The sequence below is a fragment of the Zosterops lateralis genome (assembly GCF_965231275.1).
Source record: "Zosterops lateralis genome assembly, chromosome: 1".
In the NCBI taxonomy this organism is placed as follows: domain Eukaryota; kingdom Metazoa; phylum Chordata; class Aves; order Passeriformes; family Zosteropidae; genus Zosterops; species Zosterops lateralis.
In genome coordinates this window covers 27,475,141-27,494,796 of record NC_139762.1, presented here as the reverse complement: position 1 = coordinate 27,494,796, position 19,656 = coordinate 27,475,141, and the positions used below count along the sequence as shown (strand labels likewise).

The following is a 19,656-nucleotide window of genomic DNA, read 5'->3' as shown; positions in this document are numbered from 1 at the left end:
CTTTAATACTTAAAGTATGCTCCAAAATATTTAGGAATAATGTTAGTACTTTGACCTTTACAATATCCTACATCTTCATTGGCCAGCTGCTTCATCCCCTTCCCCATAGGTTAGAGAGGCAGTAAAATAATGGGATACATGGAACAGATAGGCACTATGGCAAATCAAACCAAGGAATATTAAAAAGGTCAAAATACTCAAGTCTACTACAATGATTTATAAAACATATGAAGAATTGTAATTTTAGTACCTAATTCTATTGAGAATAATCATAGCAAGAATTGAAAATGGCACAAAGAATAGATTTTGGTGACAGTAATTTCATTTTGAATGAAAGATAGCAGTCTGTATTCATCACTAAATCTAGGTTCATTACCTTTATGATTTCACTCTTCAAAGGTACCCTTGGGTCTGGAACCCATTCTTCCTTTTTGTCACAAGTCAATTTAAATATTATAGCTATGTATAGAACACTGTCACTCTGGGAAATACTTTGGAATCTATTCTTGCTGTGGGAGTAAGAGGCTACATCTAAGCTCATATTTCTTATATCTTTACACGTGTGTGTTTTTATCTTTCTCTCTCTCTCTATATATATATATATGGATATATGTGTACATAGCTCTTCTAAGCATTATGAAAACATACAAAACAAAGCTTGATGATTAACTGCTGAAATAATGTCTTCTGGAATTTGTGTACAGATCACAGCTCTGCAGAATGTGAATCAGATGTCTATGTTTTTCCCAATGAGAAGTAGCTGTTTTACAGCAACATAACAAGATATTACACGTGGGTTGAGCCATTTTTGCTGACTGTACATACTATTCTTTGATTCTTCTTCCCCTAGGTTTGTTACTTCTAGGTTCCAGTTCCTAGTTTCCTTTGAGTTTTTTCTCCCTATGTAGTATGTGAACAATTAACAGTCAATAAACAACATGCATTACCATACTCCTCCGTATTTCAAACAATAAATTTCATATTGTACTCACAACAAGCTAGAAGAGAACCAATTGATTGAAGACTGGTTTGAGAGATCTCTTGTTCTGCCTTGAGGTCACCATGAGGAATACCCTTGGCACCATGAGAGGTCACCACCTGAGATGGCTCATGGATGGCACACTGATGGTGCATGCCTGGGGTACACATGACACATGGCAATAGGATGATTAGCACATGCTAATCATGCTCATCACGCAGCTGTCACAAGGGTTTCACATGTCAATCACATGCTAATCACAGAACCATTTATGTAGGAAAAGATGTCCAAGACCACTGAGTCCAACCTTTGTCTGATTTTCACCTTGTCAATTGTGGCATTAAGTTCCACTTCCAGCCATTTCTTGAACACCTCCAAGGACAGTGAATCTACCAGCTGCCTGGGCAGCCTGTTCCAAAGCTAGACAATCCTTTCCATGAAGAAATTCTCACTGATGTTCTGGGACAATTAAGTGCCTATCACAAGTCTGACACTCACGCATCCACCATGCACTTGGCAATCACACATCCAGCTTGTGTTCAGCAGACACCCAAGTCACAACAATCAGTCACCCAGAGTGTGCAAGGCACATCTCTACATCCTCGTCCTCCATGTACTCATTACAAAACAGAAATGTCTTCATCCTGACTCATTTATAAGCAACCATTACCATGGCTCAGAAAAAGTGGTAGTTCATTAAATTTTGTTGATTTAATTGCTTGAGATCATGTGAATGTAGTGCTATTGCTGTTTTTGAGACTATTTAGAAAGTTTAGTGGTGAGAATTTGCACCAGTACAGCCATGATAATTCTGATTAAATTTGTAGAATATGAATTTCATTTGCTTGCCTAGATTTCTACAAAGAGTTCGTTGCAGGAAGATTTTAATATGTCTATTTTTCAGGTTTCCTGTTAACAAAATGGCTAAAAAGCCACCAAACACAAGTCTCAAAAATGGTAGATTTAATCTAAGAGTTTTTTACTTTGCAAATCTCAAAAGGTAAAGAAAGCAAAATAAACTAACAGTATGGTAAAAATAAAGTACATATTCTGCTTACATGGCTTATTTTCTATTTCAAATGAAATTGCAGCATAATTTTTAAGATGCTATGTGATACTACCACTGAATTAAGGAACCTCACTGTAAAATTAGTCCAGTTTACAAGAGAGCACTGTGTCTAGTCCTACATTATATCTTGAGAGCATTAGCAGAAGCATTTTATCATGTTTATGAAGCATGTAAAATTAATAAATATTGTATTTTTAGTTGCAGTCTAACTGTTCATTGTCTTAAACATATTCCTGTAGGTGTATTGTAGTGGATTGCCTACTGCAGTCTCAAATTATTGTGACAGTCTCTTGAAAAAGCTCTCTAACTAAATGCGTTTATGTCACCCACTGAAAAAGTTTGCTGCAGAAGATGCTACATTAGTCTTGTTCTGCAGCTCTTTTAGATGTCATAAACTAACATAAAGTCTTTTGGGGAATTGATACAGATGCAAAATTTGTAAGCTGCAGATTTATAAGCTTCAAAAACATTATATTTTGGAAAGAAAATTACAAGAAGGCCATCTTTTTTGTCCAGCCAACATATTAAACTTCCAAATACTTCATCACGCTATCTTTGGATCCAGTCAGAAGATGTACATTCATCTGGGCCTTTGCTTCATAACTAGAAGCTGTTGAAATTATGGTATTATCTTGCTGTCTCACTGCTGGCTGACCTACGACTGCTTTTAACTTCAGATATGTTGTACTTCTGAATCTCTCTAATTAGGTAAATTCTGCTGAAAGGTCACAAAACAGTGGTGAGCTCTATAATTTCAGCCTACTGGGTGGCTGCTTCATAGAGAAATGCTTCAGCTCAGCACTGATACATAGGTTTCAGGGAGAATCATGGAACAGTTTAGGCTGGAATGAGCTTCAGAAGGTCTCTTGTCCAGCCACCTGCTTCAGACACATCTGAGCATCAGCACATTTTCAAAAGAAATTCTAGGTTTGGAGAGCCAAAATCAAGACGGTTTCCTAGAGTCAGTAATATTGTTTTAATGGTAAGAAAATTTAAGCAGTCACTCAGAAAGAACAGTCAAAAGCCAGGGAATCCAAAACCCAGCCAACACTTTTTAAATGTGTTGACCTCTTGGCTTTCCAGCTAAGTAGACACTAAGGTTCAGCTCTGTTTAGATTAATCAGAAAATATCACAGACTGAAGTGACACAGTTACAGGTGGCTGGATCAGATTTTGCACTTCAGAAGGCAGCTTTAATTACACAACTTTGTTACTGTAAGAATAGTTTTGATTACGTTCCACAATATCTTGCATTTATACTGGCTTAAAAAAAGTCTTTGTACTGTTCCTGTGTTTACGTTATGCATCAGAGCTCATGACAACACACAGGCTGAACACTTTTGTGCAAATTTAACTACTCCAAGCACACTGAATTTGATTTTAAGTGGTTGCATTCTTCTGTCTTATTTTTGGCTTTCTTTCTGACAGAACCCACCACAATTACTTTGTTGTTTTATTTGGTTTTGTGTCTTTCACCAGTTTAAAACAATCTTTCCCAAATCCATTGACAGAATGTCACATATCTTTATGATTTATACTTGTTAAAATTCAACTTGTACCCTTTCAATATAATTTTTTACCACTATAAATGACTTTATGTTTTTGTAACTATCTCCATTAATGCATGACAAACTGTGAAATTTGCCATTTTTGCCATGACCAATCCATAAAATCTGTCATCTTCCTGCACGATGGTGTTCATGATTTACATGTAGTCTTATTTATAAGGTCACTTATTTAAATGGCTGATGAAAATTACTTTTAAGAAAGTGGATACATCCTGTAAAAGGGAAGTAACATGGACGAAATTTTTACTCTTTCCTTTTTGTAAAAGGAATCTTTTTTCAACACTTGTGTATTCTGTATAATTACTATTGTCAAGTTTTTAAATACCAAGGGTTAAAAAAAATCCATTACCTCCCTTCTGTTGAATATATTGCCTCTAGGTGAATACCAGGCAAGGAAAGGGAGATGCAGAATGTTGTATTGTGGGTGGTCTACAGATGCCTCATCATGATACAGATTCACATCCTTTGTAAGAAGCAACAGGGGAGGAGTCATCAAAAATACAAAGTCCACATTAGTGAAAGTAATTTTGGAAAACATATTTAAATTGTCCCTATACATTTGAGATCTCTGTGGTTGAGGGCTGCAAGCATATAAAGTAGGTCCATATTCTCAATAAGAAATACACAGACACCACAATATCTATAAATTCAGTCTTATTTGGGAAAATAAAATATAGGAACATGAATACTCAAATACAAATATTTTGTCATAGGATTCTCTAAAAGTAGTTGTTGGTACAGTAGGATTTCTATTATGAGAAAATAATCCTATTTTCAGTCAGTCTTTGCTAATTTAACAACTCTAATTTTCATCAAATAGGTGCCGCATTCCACAGACTTTGGAAGATTATAATTTAAAGAAACTCACAGTAAGGATGCTTGACTAAAGAGAGTATTAGGAATAATAAAAAGAGTGCAAGAGTGTGCATGAGGTTTTTTTTTTTGTCATGTGAATAAAGGGAGGAGAATTATACCTGTCCTGACAGTTGGTGGTAAGAAGAGTTCAGGTTGCTGGTATCAGGTTTGGAACGGCTTACTTTACTTTCTTTTGCTACATTTTGTAAAACCCACATTTACTGAAAATCTTGCATAATTTTTAAGTCTTTTTATGCACATGCTTCTTAACCAAAAACAGGCTCTTAACTCTCTGCTTGGGGCAGTGCAGATGCAGAATTAACACATTAACAGAATTAACTGATTGCTGTTAATCCTGCGCTGTGTCAAGGAGGTAGTAGATACCTGCTTCTGCTGAGGAAAAAAAAAAAAAAAAAGAGTTTTGAGAGAGCCATACCCTGAGCAGGATCATCAGGAGTGATCAGTTCTTCCTGACTCTTGTTAAACACTGGGAGTTGTCCACGGGAGCAGACTGCATCGCTGTGCCTGGAAGGAGAATCACATGACCTTGAGTACTCATCCCATATCCATACCAGGCATTTTGATTCCAGAGTTGGCACAGAAGAGTGTCCAATTGATTCAGAAGCATTTGAGATCGACTGCTGGTTAGTGCTAGCAGCTGCTGCCCAGCTCACTCTTAGGGACAGCTGGGCAAACTTTACTGTTTAACTCTTGCAGCTTCAGCAAGAGTTCAGTCTGCTGATGCAGACAGGATGGCTGTCAGCCAGGGATTGTCTGGGTGAAAGCTGGGAGCTTTCCCTTTCAAATGAGCTCTTTCCAGTGCAGTTTCAAAAGGGCTAAGGTACCCTCACAAAAATTCAGGTTTCCAGTTGTAAATTTAGTGCTGCATGAAGAGGTTTCTACTACCCTGAAATCTGGCTTATTTAATACCTAGATTTACTTTTTTCTGAAGTATTTTTTTTATTTTTTAAGAACTGCAAACATATATACATACATACATGCATGCATAAATGTGCATGCATACATATAGATAGTGTTATGCCCTAATAATTTCAGAAGTCTCTTTTGACAGGGAGCATGAAAGAGAGATAATATCCCATCAATCAGGAAACAGATATAATCTATTAGGGAAACTGAGCAAATTATACAATAATGAAGGCTCGGATTCAAACCAAGATTAAAGACAGTATCTTTATTTTCCAACCTTAATCAGAGTGATACATATCTGTAGTTTCAGAAATTTTAAGAAATACCACAGCTTAATGGAAAGTAGAGAGTAACTGCCTGAAGGGAGTGGATATTCTGTCACTGGGAGATGGTAGGTTATTCTCTACCAACAGGAAATCTTTAGGCAGAAACTAAATTGCCCCTTGTCATGGATACTCATTTATATAAAGTGACACTGCTACTCCCACCCACCGATACTGACTTCCAGTAATCATTCATGTGTCACAGGTACACTCATGCAGAGTTACACCAAGTCATGTGAGCTAATATTCACTTCCACACTCCCAGGCTGTGACCACTTACTCATGTCAAGATATGTGCTGTCCTGTTCATTAATACTAATGCCAATTCAAGCATATCGGCGTAGTCATCTTCAATCTTACTCAGTTATGTTGGCACTTTACTCAATCACTATCAGTCAGACCCACCCAGTTGCACTATAGCTGTGACAGATGCACACTCTCAGAGCCTCAGGGTGCATTTGACAAATAGAAGTTGTGTTGCCCAGATTTGGAGACTATCTGGCTCCCATATCTTAGTGGTAGAAAAGCAGCAATGACTTCATACATATTGTTCAAATAACTATTCTAGAAGAGGAACACTTACTGAAGGCCAAGTCAACACTTTCTGAACAGAACCATAAAGACATCTACATTTTATCATAAAAAGTATAGACACAACTGTAAATAGGTGACTAGCAGAGAAGCTTCCAAATGAGTGATTATATCTGCAAGCAGGTGCTGGTGCATGTATTGTATCTCACGTATTTTACACATTCTTCAGTCTTTTTGGTTGGATACATGTGAGTGGAAGCCATCGTATTTTAGAAAAGATCTCAAGGGCTGACCCTTCTCTGTGAGTCTTTGCCAGTTCTTTGGGTGACTCTGTATAGTATTACCTGTGAACTTTGATTTCTTCTCTGAATTTTGCTTCTTGGCAAAGCAGGTAAGGATCATTTGAAAAAGGAACAAGAAGCATGGCTTAATATTTTATCTTGCTCTTCACTGGGATCAAAAACAAGACTCTTTAATTGTATATTCATTGTATGATATCATTTTAAAAAATATTTACCTAAACTCTGACAATAATATAACAATAAATTATAACAAAATTCCTTCCATATCCCACACATTTGGTTTATTTCACCTTTTAACAGCGGAAGTTCTTAGTCCATAGTGTTTTATTAGGAGGTGATTGCAACATTTGCAGTCTGTAAACACAATGAGCACAAAACTTTTTTTTCTCTAATACTGGCCCTCAGACTAGGCTTCCTCAGAACTGTTTGGCTTTGCCAGGGAATAGGAGAAAGAAAAGTGGACCAACTCTGGCAAGTTAAGGACAAATGTAAGTCAGCATTCACATCAGAAATGTATTTAATCAGCATTCAGAAATGTGTTTAAAGCCATAAAAGACCATTTACTGTCATCACTATGTTTATGAAGCGGATGAGGAAAAGACATCTTTGTGCATGTATGTGTAAAAAGAGACAAGCAAGATCTATCTTTTTATTTACCTTTATGGCCCCATTGCTCACACTGTAAATTACAGACTTAAGCCCACTGCTTTTTTTCTTAAGGATAGGAGATTATAATTTAAGTTAGAGACCAAAAAGAAAGCATCATTTCTTCAAAGCGCCAAAAGATTCAGACAATGTTTTTGGGGTCTTTTTTAAGATCAATAAACTGAGAAAATAGCATCCAAATTTTGTAAAGAACATGATTTTTACCTGAAAAAGATATCTAATTGTGAATTCCCAAGAAGTTCTTAATTAAAGTTGTTTATTAGATTGGGTCATATAGTTCTTTTTGTCTGCAAGGAACAAAAAATATCTGTCTTTTTTCCCATAGCAGCCTCACTGATAGCAACTTGTCTTCTTGGAGAAATGCAAAGGCTTTTGTGGAGATAGTCCTTGTCAAAAACAAAGGAGAATAGGGACCTGGCTAAGTACTCATGGAAGAGGTGTTTTAAATTATAAGAGCTAATTCTTCATCACGTAGGCCATTGTGAAGGAAATATTACTTTATGCTGCCCCTTCTGATGGTGCACTGAGCACACCGAGTCCTCAAAGTCACATGATAAAACTGGGTTTTATTGTTTTCTCCTGTTTTATTGTCTTCTGTTAAGCACATTGGAAAGCAAAATTACAAGAAATTACTTCAAGTGTATTTTGTTTTATATATGACAAAATGGAAAAAATCCCTATGTATAAATGGCTCTATGTGACAACGGCTAGAAGTAATCAAGGTACACATAGTGCAGAATACTGCTGTAAAATCTTATTTTAAACACTACAGGGGCTCCAGGGGAAGTAGTAAGATTACAAAATTCCATATTCAATAAAAATTATCATTCAAATGTGTGAAATTATTTTGATTGTTTAGTTATATTTGTACATGAAGTTTTGAGTCTACTAAAAGAACTGCCTAAGTGTGGGCCACTGTCTATGACAATCACAGCTCTAGGGAAAGATTTACATGAAAAAGTGTCATTCTTTATCATTTTTATTTAAAGCCTTTTGATGAATTTGGGTGAACAAAAAATGAATTCACAAACTTCTTTGTAGACTCTCTGATATGCTTTATATGTTTTATTTGTTCCTGGCCCTGTAACATTGAGACCATATGCCTCCATTTCTTTTTTTTCAGTTGTTGGGTCTTTTCAATATATAAATCATGCCACTTTTTCTTTCATAACATTTTAAAATTCAGGTGTTTCTAGCAGACTTCATCAAACCTCAAACATAACCTAAAGAATGATCTAAATATTGACATCTTATGTTACAAACCATATTCCTTTCCATAATCTTCCTGTTGTCTTGGTTGGTCCTGTTGTCTTGGTGCTTGGCTATCACCCAGTTATTTACAGGTAAAACCTTTATCTGGGCCCTAATTGTATTTCATCATGACTACTGATACTGAATATCCTGTGGTTTCCCTATGATCCCCAGTGACAAATTTGAGAGCATAAAAAATATAATTGATGTGATGAGCCTATCATATGTTATTCTTCACTGAGCTACTCCATACTGTTCTGCATTTCCCTCTGTACCACACTGGTTTCTTCCTGATGTTTGTAAGATCCTTCACAGAAGTAAACCTTCTCACGTTTCTTTGTCATAATAACTATCCCTCCACATTTCTAGAGTATAAGCTTAATTCCATAATCATAAACTAAGTCTTGGGTTTATTTCTGCAGACCTTTCAGGATGAAAGGATGGCCAGGGGATTGAACTATGGAGATTTACAGAGCAGTGAGAAAATTTGCTGTATTTATGTAGGTATAGTCTTGTAACATTGCACGTCTTCCCTTTTGAATTTTACTCCATTTATTGCCAACCCACGTAGTCTCAAATCACCAAGCCAATAGCTGGCTGCCATAACTTGTTTGATTTGATTGTCAGATCTTACTTTCTCCCATTTTCTACTGTTCAGCAGACTTCAGTGTTATGACTTAATTTAAAATAAATCTAAGTCTACAGCACAGGTAATTTTTCTTTTGAATGTTAATAGTATTAATATCTAATAGCTATTCCCTGAGAAAAACAGTGATATATTATTATTTTTCCTTTCTTATGATTGAAAATGCAAAGAAAGTTTAAGGAAGTTGCATTTCAGCTGGACTGCTCATAAATGCTAAACTTTCAGAGGTTATTCTTTGTTAGCAACAGCCTGAATTAATCGTTTTCTGCAATGTATGCCAAGCAGACAAACTAAGACAATTAAAGCCAATGTGACTTTTTCTTTAATCCTTATTTGATTGCTTGATGCAGTCTACTGATGCAGCTGTTGGCACAGTAGATTAAGTTACTCTTAACCACAGCAACCCCTATTGCTCACAGAGCCAAATCCTAGAGGCATTTTTTTCCCTCTGCCATTTATTAGCAGCAAAAGTAATTAGAATATTTTGTAGATAAAACATGAGAATACTCAGTGGCTGAATATTCAGACCTTTCTGAAACTGCTGCAGTGACAGAGAATCCAGGTGGCATTTGCAGGTGCACAGCTGCAGCAAATGATGAAGCTGGCATCTTTGGCAGTTCTGCTCAGTACTGATGGCAGTGGTTGTTGGGGGTTTTTTAAATCCAGTTTGTAATCTCCCTTCCTCTTTTGTACACAGAGAAACACCCACATATTTAGTTTGTCTTCTCATCTTTTCATCACATATAGACTACTAACTGCAGTCATTACATGAAATATTATTCTATTTTCCCTAATTCTGGTTTAACAAAGCACCACTTTACATATGCACACGTACACAGAATTTAGTTTTGTTTAGTTTAGTTTCGATTTTTTTTTATTATAAGTGACTTAAATTGCTTTTTTGTTTGTTTGTTTGTTTTTGGTATGAAAGTTCTAAAATGCTGTAAGACAGAAGCATTCAAACCAATGAAGCATTGTTGATAATTCTGAGTTTCAGATTTGAATCCAGGAAATATTAATGATTTCTGTCTGATATTGTCTCACTTTGCTGCAATAGATGTCATTATGGCACATAATAACAACACACAAATTGCTTTAAAAATGTAATAATAAAAAATAACCCCCACAAAACACACTCCATGCACACAAAGAAAAGAAATAGAGATTTTAATAGATGTTTAAACAGAACCCTCACTCATTTTTTTCTGAGCCTGAAAATACAAAGAAGTTTACAAAATACTTCAAAACCAAAAACTCTAAAAAATCAGATCAATTCCAAAATACTGCTGCTTAGAAGTAAATACAAGAAGTCTAAATAGATTTTTTAAAATATTATCATATTAAATATAATATTTAAAATACTATATAAATTTAAAAAATATGGCTGGTTAGCAGTCTTGATTGAGATGCTTTGACATAGAAAATGTTTCTCACTTGTAAATATTTTTTAGAAAAACAGACATTTTGGTAGATTTTTAACATAGTAAAATATGTTTGAAATACTTCATATCCAAATCTAGTTTTGAACTGTGGATGAGATCATTGCAATAAAGCACTGCTTGTCTTTTAAATAGAGTGCTGGGGCACTGACAGACAATTCTCCTCCTGCCTCTGCAGACACCTGCCTGTCTGACACAGTCTTCCACTGGGCACTGAACAATTCTGTCACAAAGACCCTCTTGATCTGAACTTGCCTTCTTTGGCTTACAGGCCCTTCTATTTCATGCCTTATCTATAGCAGTGCTTTTAGAAGGACATTTCCCATGTGACAGAATGAATATGAGAAGTGACAGCATGAATTTCATGAGTAGCTCAGCACCTGTGATATCAGACAAAATGTTTTTATTCCCTTTTCTAGTTGGGACTGTCTCTAGGGCAAACAAGGCAAAGACTGAATTTTCTGCTGTAAGCCCACTAACCTGAAAGACTGGATCTTGAGTACCAAAAATTAACAAAAAGGAACTGTGCACCATGTGTAAAGGAGTTTTCATTATATTTTCATCCAAGACTAGGAAAATAGAGTGTAGGAGAAAACAGTGATCCTCTGGATGGTCTTACTAGGACAAAAGAGAAAGCAACAGAAACTATTGCCCATGTGACCTTTTGATGTCACAGAGCTTTCTCTTGCATTCTGGAGAAAGACCAGCCAAATCACTGCCTCTATACAAAAACTGATCCATATCAAAATCACTGTATTTGGAAAATTACTTACAAGTCAAGTTGGTTTTCAGATTTCTTTTCAGTGAAACCGTTTTTTTAAATTGCCTAGATACTTTAACAACCTGCAATTAAATTCAGCTGTCATGTCAAATTATGAAATGTGATAAGGACCTGATAGGATATGAAATATTTGTGAGGATGAAAAGTAAAGAATTCAGAACATTGCAGGAACAAGCTGAGTTTTGTCTCAGGTATCATTCAAACAGAGCTTCCAAAGTTGTTTGGATTGGTCAGGCCATTAGTCATGTATGCACCGCCACCCAACAGTGAATTTCCTGCTACACCTTGCAGGAAAGTGACAAAGGAAATGCTCAACTCTGTCTGTGCACATGTATGAAACGTGAGAGAAAAGGCACAGAAAACAAAAATGGTGAATCTGATTAAATACTATTTGACATACTCCAGTGGCAAAATTTGCTACTTCTAAGTAGTGGACATACAGTGAAAATACAAACCAAATTTTTCATAGTGTAATCTGTAATGCATATATCATAAGAAAAGACAAAAAAATTGCTAAGTTAAAACAATTTTCAAATCATTGTCTTCAAGATTTCATTTACAGCTCTATATTAATTTGTAAGAAGAGGTATTTTCTTCTTAAGTTTCTTGTTGCATTTCAAGCCTGAGACAAGTAATATGATGATACTGTATTTTTCTGTGCTCTCATTTTGCAGTGAACCATATTAGCTGAAATACCCAGGAGAAAGAGAAAACTTCAAAGCATGGCCCCAAATAATGTAGAGAATAGGTATAGTCTGAATACCAACTGAGCCTGAGCTTAAAAGTTCAAACAACCTTTTAAGACACTTCCCAAGAAATAACTTTTTTAATGAATTGAGGTCATCTTGGGGGTAACAATGATGTAAAAGTAGGTTCCAAATCTGACTAGTTCTCTTCTCCTGCACATGTCTTTTATATCCTGCATAGCAGTTTGGGCATTGGGGATGACTCACAAGCACCCTCACTACCCTATCACCTCCCGCAGTGAATAACGGGCAAAGCTAACATCAAAACCAGGATTTTCAAGACCTCCTAATTAGGAGTTTATTGTTCAGTTTAATCAGCAAGGAAAAGAACACTGATATTAAGAAATGTTCTCCATTATATGAAGTGGAGAAGAAGTTGCCAGCCAGAAACGAGGAGCTGACCTTCATAAAAATATTTATTTTCAAAATAAATACGAGTAGATAATAACAGTGAGTTGTCATAGAGTACTTCTGCATCATTAGACTTAGAGACCCAGGCCTATGTGGGTGTAAGTATGACCATGCCCTCTTTTCCTATACTTAAATGGGCAATCTGTAAAACTGTAGCCTTATTTAACTACTAGCTTCCATAGAAAATTTCACTTAAATTTTTCATCATTTTTCATCCTTTTTCACCAGAAGGACAGTTTAACCCTTAGTAACTATGTCATTCTTTAACACTTTTGACCAGTGACTCATCAGACCATCTAGGGCTTTTAAGGGTACAGGTCAACGTGCTCTTACCCCTTCTGCTCACCACTTCTGGTCTCAAAGATTTGGATCCACAATGATGGTTCCAGCCTGTTCCAGCAAGAAATCATTCAGAAAATGTCCTTCCTTCTCTTCACCCCCACCCTTCTGAGTTCAGTGATAAAGGAGAAATCACTGCTGTATCCAAACTAACTAGGACCACCCAACCTTGGGAGTGATTCCTCTCCCTAATGATTAACAGGTCACCACAGCTTAACTAATGTGAGGAAAATGTTTATGCATAGCCTTCCATAGGACCAATGCAAGGTTCACTGGCAATGAAAGACAGCAGGAATATGAAAAAGGGTACAGATTTTCCACCTGGCATGTGAATGTGAGTTTTCCCTCTTCAAAATCTTGTGTATCTAAGCCTTCAGTCATTTCTAAAATAGGCACCAGTCCAAAATCAGGTAAATAACTTTTATAGTTTTAAACTGGATGCCTGACACAGCACCATGGATTCACCCACTAGCTCCTGACAGCACGTCAAGGCTGGCTGTCCTCAGGAGTGATCTGAGAAACAGCAGGGCTGGATCTCTATGGCACAGGATGTGCTGAGGTGCAGGCAGAAGCAAATTCGAGGGAGAGGTCCTTCATATGTTTTCCAAGGAGCTGCATTTCCAAAGAAGGTCCAGGGATGAAAGAGCCCGAACCCCTCTGTGCAGAGACTTTCACACAGGGGAGGTTGTAGGGGGAGGGCACAAATCTTTGACCAATAGGGAAAGGACTGGGGAGGAGCACAAGGCGGGGTTTACAATACTTCAGCCAGTGAGGATGTACAGGGGGCGGGGAACAGTTCAACCAAACCAATGGGGCTGGGAGGAACAGGGGATTTCCAGGGGGTTTCCAGGAGCAAGGGTACCAAGCAGGATTGACAGCTCAGTGGGAGGAGGGACAGGGAACTTTCTGTATCAACGGGCAGGTCTAGGGCAAGATGGACAACTGGGTGGAGGATACAACTTAGGGCTGAAACAGCAGTACAGGGAGGGTGGTGAACAGAGCAAACCATTGGGAACAAAAATACACTGCAACAGATGCCTAACCTTTTCAGAAGGATCATTTTTAAGTACATAGTCATGTTTAAGACTGTGTACTGCCACATGTTTGAACAAACTGAATTTCTATTGTTTTAAATTTCAGATATTTTTCAGCTTCATCACACTGGATCATACTCATCCAAGAATTTTCTTTATTGTAACTCTTTATTAGCTGTTCTAATTCTTGTTAATAATGTGCATTTTTAAACCAATTCTTTTGATATTTTCCTTGTATAACAACTGTCATTTACCACATATAAGGTGATTATCTCACACCTTATATTACTCAACAGCAAGAAAATATATTAAATATAATATTAGAACGTCTACAATATATTCAGTTGATAAAAAAAACTTTTTGTGGGCTATCCTTAAACTATTATTTTCAAGAACACACTGGATATTTAAATACAAAAGGTGTTTGTATTTTTTGGTGTGTTTTTTTTTGTTGTTTTTTTTTTTTTGTTGTTGTTTTTTTTGGTTTTTTTTGGTTTTTTTTTTTTTGTTTGTTTTTTTTTTTTGTTAGTTGGTTTTTATTTGGTTTTTGTGTGTGTGTGTTTGGGCCTTTTTCTATTTATTAACCTATTGACAGCTCACTAATTGAATTTTTCATGACCATTAACTGTTTCCATTTCCATGCTGAATCCTTTTCTGGTGAAAATCCTATATGGAATTTTGCAATATTCAACAGGGTTCTGAAGCAAAACAGTAGTTTTAAGTTGTCCAGGCTAAAGATACTGGGAACTCAGAATTTAAGAAACCGTAATCATTAGGTGGTAACAGCTTGTTGTCATACTAACTACCACCGTGGTCTGAATTAAAGGAGGCACCCTGCTGAGATCTTTACCAGGGTTCATTCATTAACTCCCTCTCCTTGTTCTCATCTGTTTTGCAGCTGTAGCCAGGTGAGAATTAACGGGGCAGTTTACATCAGGCAGATGGTACGTTCCCCAGGACAACTCTATTTAAAGAATAAGGAGGAGGAAACAGTAACTGGATAATAAGCACTGGACAAATATGGAATGTAAAGATTTAGAGTATTTTTCCATATACTTTTGACTTTCAGTTGCTCCTGGGTGGAAATAAAATAAAATAACATAAAATAACATAAAATAAAAATACTGATTTCTTATAGTCTAGAACTTTCCTGGCCAATTTAATTTCTTTACTTGTGTTCCCTCTTGAAGTAACATATCTTTAATAACACAGAATTCTTTTGTGTTAAAGGGAAGATCCTGGTCCCTGCACCTGAAATGCAGAATTAGTTTATGTCTTTTACTGAGTCCATTGCAGATAGTTTTAATGTTACAAGTGAAATTAAGAAAACATGCAAATGTTTTCTGAAGTGGTAATATCAGAGCTAACCAGCACTGTCTCCTACAAAACACAGGTACTTTGAAAAGTACCCTTGCCCTCATTCCCTTGCTTTCTGCAAAATGGTTCATTCTGCTTTAGAGAAAATCTTGAATAAAGTAGTCCTGAAAGAGATTCCAAAGCATAATTGCTACCTGACCGCTTGTTGTTTGGCCAAAGTGAAGCAACTTGCAGCAGCACATTTCTTGTATTTGCCCTTCCATCTCAGCGTGCAGTCACAGGTGGAGCAGTAATGGATCACTCTGGTGTCCACAGCCTTTGCACCCCCAAGCCACACCAACTCCGTGTCAGGTTCTCTGGGCAAGCCATGAGGAAGTTTCTAATTTCTATCTCTCCCAGGACATAATGTGAACCCAAAATAAAGGACAGAACTTGTAGCAAAATAATCAGTAATAGTTGTCTTCTGTTTTACTAATAAACATGGAGGGGCAGATCTAAACTATTCCCTACCTGTGACTGTCCAGCCAGTTCCTAAGGGTCCTATTACCTTGTATAGACCATATAAACTTCCTGAAAAGTTTTCATCTTATCCTTTCTATCCTTTTTTACACTCATCATGCTTTGTAAGAGTTCCACATAATTTGATATGTCTTTCTCACAATCTCCAGTGTTTTCACTCAAATGTTTTTATATACCAGAACATGTGTGATGTAGAACCTTTTATAACACTAGAGCATTGGATTTTCTTGGTAATGGATTTCATTTTGTACCTGACAGTCTATGCTTTAAATTTATAAGCATAAGATTGAAATACTAAATATATTTCTAAACCAGTTCTTTGAATTAGCACACTACACAGTATCACAGAAGCCTTTATAAACATCTTCTCTCCCTTCTCCAGCTTTCCAGTCACTGGACTAAGATGATATTCATCACTATTAACCTGTGTACCCCGTACTTTCTGATTCTCTAATGTCTTTACCACATACTTACAAAAATTAAGAAGGACATAAGGGAAATTATTTTGAAAATTGCTCTAGTTCTTTTAAGGAGAAAATTCAACAACACTGTGGAGGTTTTCTCTGATATAGTCAGAAAAGTTTTGCAGAGATGTTGGTAATAGCCCATGAGACAAATACAATATTTTTATTTCCATTAATCTGATATGATTTTGACATTATTCTCTCAAGATAAAAATTTCTCTAAACAAAATGGCAGCCACATTTCTCATGTAGATATCAGCCAGATCCTACCTTATCAAAGTTTTCTGGTGCCTTATTTGTCCAGTAATAATGTTCAACCTATAAGTATTACAAATCAAATTGTAAGGTCTCAGAAAGGGGTTCTTATTGGGAAGTTATTTCTAGAAGTATTGTTTGGCTTTTCAATAGTGCTTGCATTAAATACCTGTTTCAAAGAATTGAGCATTTACTGTGACGAAGTTAAAGCGATTTAGGTCTACATTTAATTTTGCGTTATAGATTTTTATTGGATTTTGTTTGCACATTTTGATCTCCAAAGTAAAAGAAAAAAAGGAAAAATTTATGACTGTACATATACATATACATATACATATACATATACATATACCTATACCTATACATATACAGTCTTTCCCTTGAAATACATATCCCTAGTATTCCAGGGTACTCTAAGGATACAATACAACTTAAACTTTCTTCTAAAGTTACACTTTCATGTTCTGATTAGGAGATGTTTAAGTGACAAGCTGGTCACTTAAACATAGATGAAAAATCCATCTCCTTTAAGCTAACGAAAAATGGAAACATGCTAGTTTGGTGTGTTTGAAACTTGGTGTTCTATAGCAGCTGAAGTTTAAAGCAGAGGTTTTGCTGTTCTTTTTACTTCTGTGATTTCTACAAAGAATGGTTTAAGTAAAATGCTTTGCTTGTGTTCATCCACATATTATGTTTCAGTGGATTAAAGCTGGTATGAGCAAGGTTGTATGGATAACCAGTATTCTTCAGTTACTGAACAAAAACAAAAAGTAAAATACTTCACTTTAGATTTAATGAGGTTTAAATTCATTGGTATTCTTTACTGAAATACCCATCTTCTTCACCCAGAACACTGGATTCAATAAAAACTCCTCTCAGTACAAAACAGTTCCATAGACAATAAAAAAGTACTGAATAGATGCAACACTACAATGATATCCTGATGGTACCACGAGGTATTAAAGAACTCATGAAAGGTTCTCTACCCTTTGAATGGGAAAACTTTCCAACAGTATCAAAATCACCCCATCTACCAGTGATAATAATTCCTGATGAGATGCAGTATAACCCGAAAAAAAAAGATGAATGCAAACATCATACTTAGGAAAAACAAATATTGATCCAGAACTTCAACATAAAACTCTGCATCTAATCACCATTAACAGTACTTATATATGTTTAGAGGTATATGTTTTGATAGTTTGGTAGCATAGGATATAACCTATACTGTATTTTTATATTTTGTTTCAGAAAATACGTAGATCTCTTTTCCAAATAAAGACTGTTTGCTTGAAAAACTAATCTTGATTTCTCTCCTGTTTGAAAATGACACATCCTCTTTGGCTAGCACGACATCTTTCTAATGTCATAAAACTTCAATGTTTTGAAAGTAAAGGTCATCCTAGAAATTTAATATCTGACTAGAAAAGATCTCTTCATCAGTGTTTTTCTCCTTTGATCATTTAATTGTCTGTATTCTCATAAATATGCCTAAAGAAGAACAGGATAGATCAGTCAAGCTCAATTTAGGTCTTTGGCCAAGATCTGAGTAATTATAAAGATCTGTGCTATTTATAACACTTTCTGATACTATCATTTGCCAGGTTCTAATGTTTATCTTTTCATTTCAGATAATAAAAAAGCTCCTGTGCAGTTCTGTGCATCTGCTTGAATTAGATGACTTAGTTATTTCTACCTCCAGGTGCATTTATTATAATGCTATTATGCACATTGGAAGGATCACAGAATAAAGCCTGATCTAGCACAATGTAGTTAAGAGAATTAGGCATATGTACCCTTATATTAACAGAAATCTGCTTAAACACCTCTCTTGGTTCCTCATGCTATTCTATAGATAAGCTAAATAAAAATCTGTTATTCATTCCTATCTTCAGCCATCAAGTAAATGGGTACTCATTCCATATTGTGTTAGCTATAAAGTGGAAAATGTATTTTATATTAAAAACCATATGCATCCTGCTTTCATAACTGCTTTCACGTAAGGAAAGAAAGCAGGAGCCTTTTCTGACCTTTTAATATACAGTATGAGAGCATAATCTTTAGTTACAATGATAAGCAGAATTTCCATCCTACTAGACCTCAGAGGAAGTTTTACCTTCTTTTTTGTTTTATTACTGATACGGAAGAGTCATAACATCAAAGAGGCTTGGCTTCCACTTAAGGTATTTAATTTCTATAGTCAATGCTATAAAAACCCTCTGTTGAGAAAAAATTAGCAACAGCAATCTGTAATATTAGTAGCCATCTTAGGCATTTCCCAAGCTGTAGCACCACATGAGCATTTTATCAGCCTTCACTTCTTCCCCTTTTTACTGGTTTCATTACTGTTCCTGAATTTTACTTTTAAATCTTGTAAACACATGTAAACTCCTAAATATTCCACATCAGAACAGTCCACAAGTTAGTTCTCCTGGTTCAAAGATGAAGCAGCTCATAGGTGTTCAAATGCATTCATTTTTGCTGAATCAGCCAGGACTTGATACAATATAGAGCAGGGACCTCTTAGGGACATGGTTTAGCAGTGAACACGATGGTGCTATATTAGCAGTTGGATTTGATGATCTTAGAGATTTTTTTTCCAACCTAAATGATCCTACCATTCCATGATTGTTCCACTGCCATCTATCGCAATTATTTCTATAAGATATGAAAGAACAAAGTTTTTTATCATCTTGCCTCTATTTCCTTTTGAAAAGTGTAGGCTGCTGTCTATCAATCTCAAAGTGAAAGAAATCCTACAAATTATTTTTTTGCTATATTGAATCAAATTTTCCTACCTAAGCACAGTTATTGTGCCTGAAAATTTTGTATGTTTTTCCAGGTATAACATTTGTTCAAATGGAAGCATTCATTTCTTTCTACAAAAGTTATCTTGGTTTTTATTCCTCTCATCAAAAGTGTGTGCAGCTAAGAGATAATGTGGAGATTTCTTAATATTGAGCTGTCCAGGAAAAATTGTAATTTCATATATGTTTTTTACATATATTTATTGAATTATTTATTTATTTGACAATTCTACACATGAAAAGTGTGCAACTTACATACCTTTCAACCTAGTTCTTCATGTTTCACTTTAAAACTGAATGGAAATTCAAGGACAGCTGTGTGTGACACTCTGAAGAGAAAATTTGTTTAGAATTCCACTTGGTAGCATAATAATCATGCTAAGTTCTGAATTCCATTAGTAACCAATGTGTCTCTATGTCAGGATCT

General features: G+C 35.8%; 1 long non-coding RNA gene across 2 annotated transcripts in view; it reads left to right on the top strand.

Annotated features, from left to right (window-relative positions):
* LOC310917964 overlaps positions 1-19,656 on the top strand; it is a 45,634-nt gene that overhangs the window by 4,292 nt on the left and 21,686 nt on the right. For both annotated transcript variants that reach the window (XR_014591535.1, XR_014591536.1), the window contains exon 2: positions 8,894-8,971. This is a non-coding gene — a long non-coding RNA (uncharacterized lncRNA). The remainder of the gene's footprint in view (positions 1-8,893; positions 8,972-19,656) is intronic.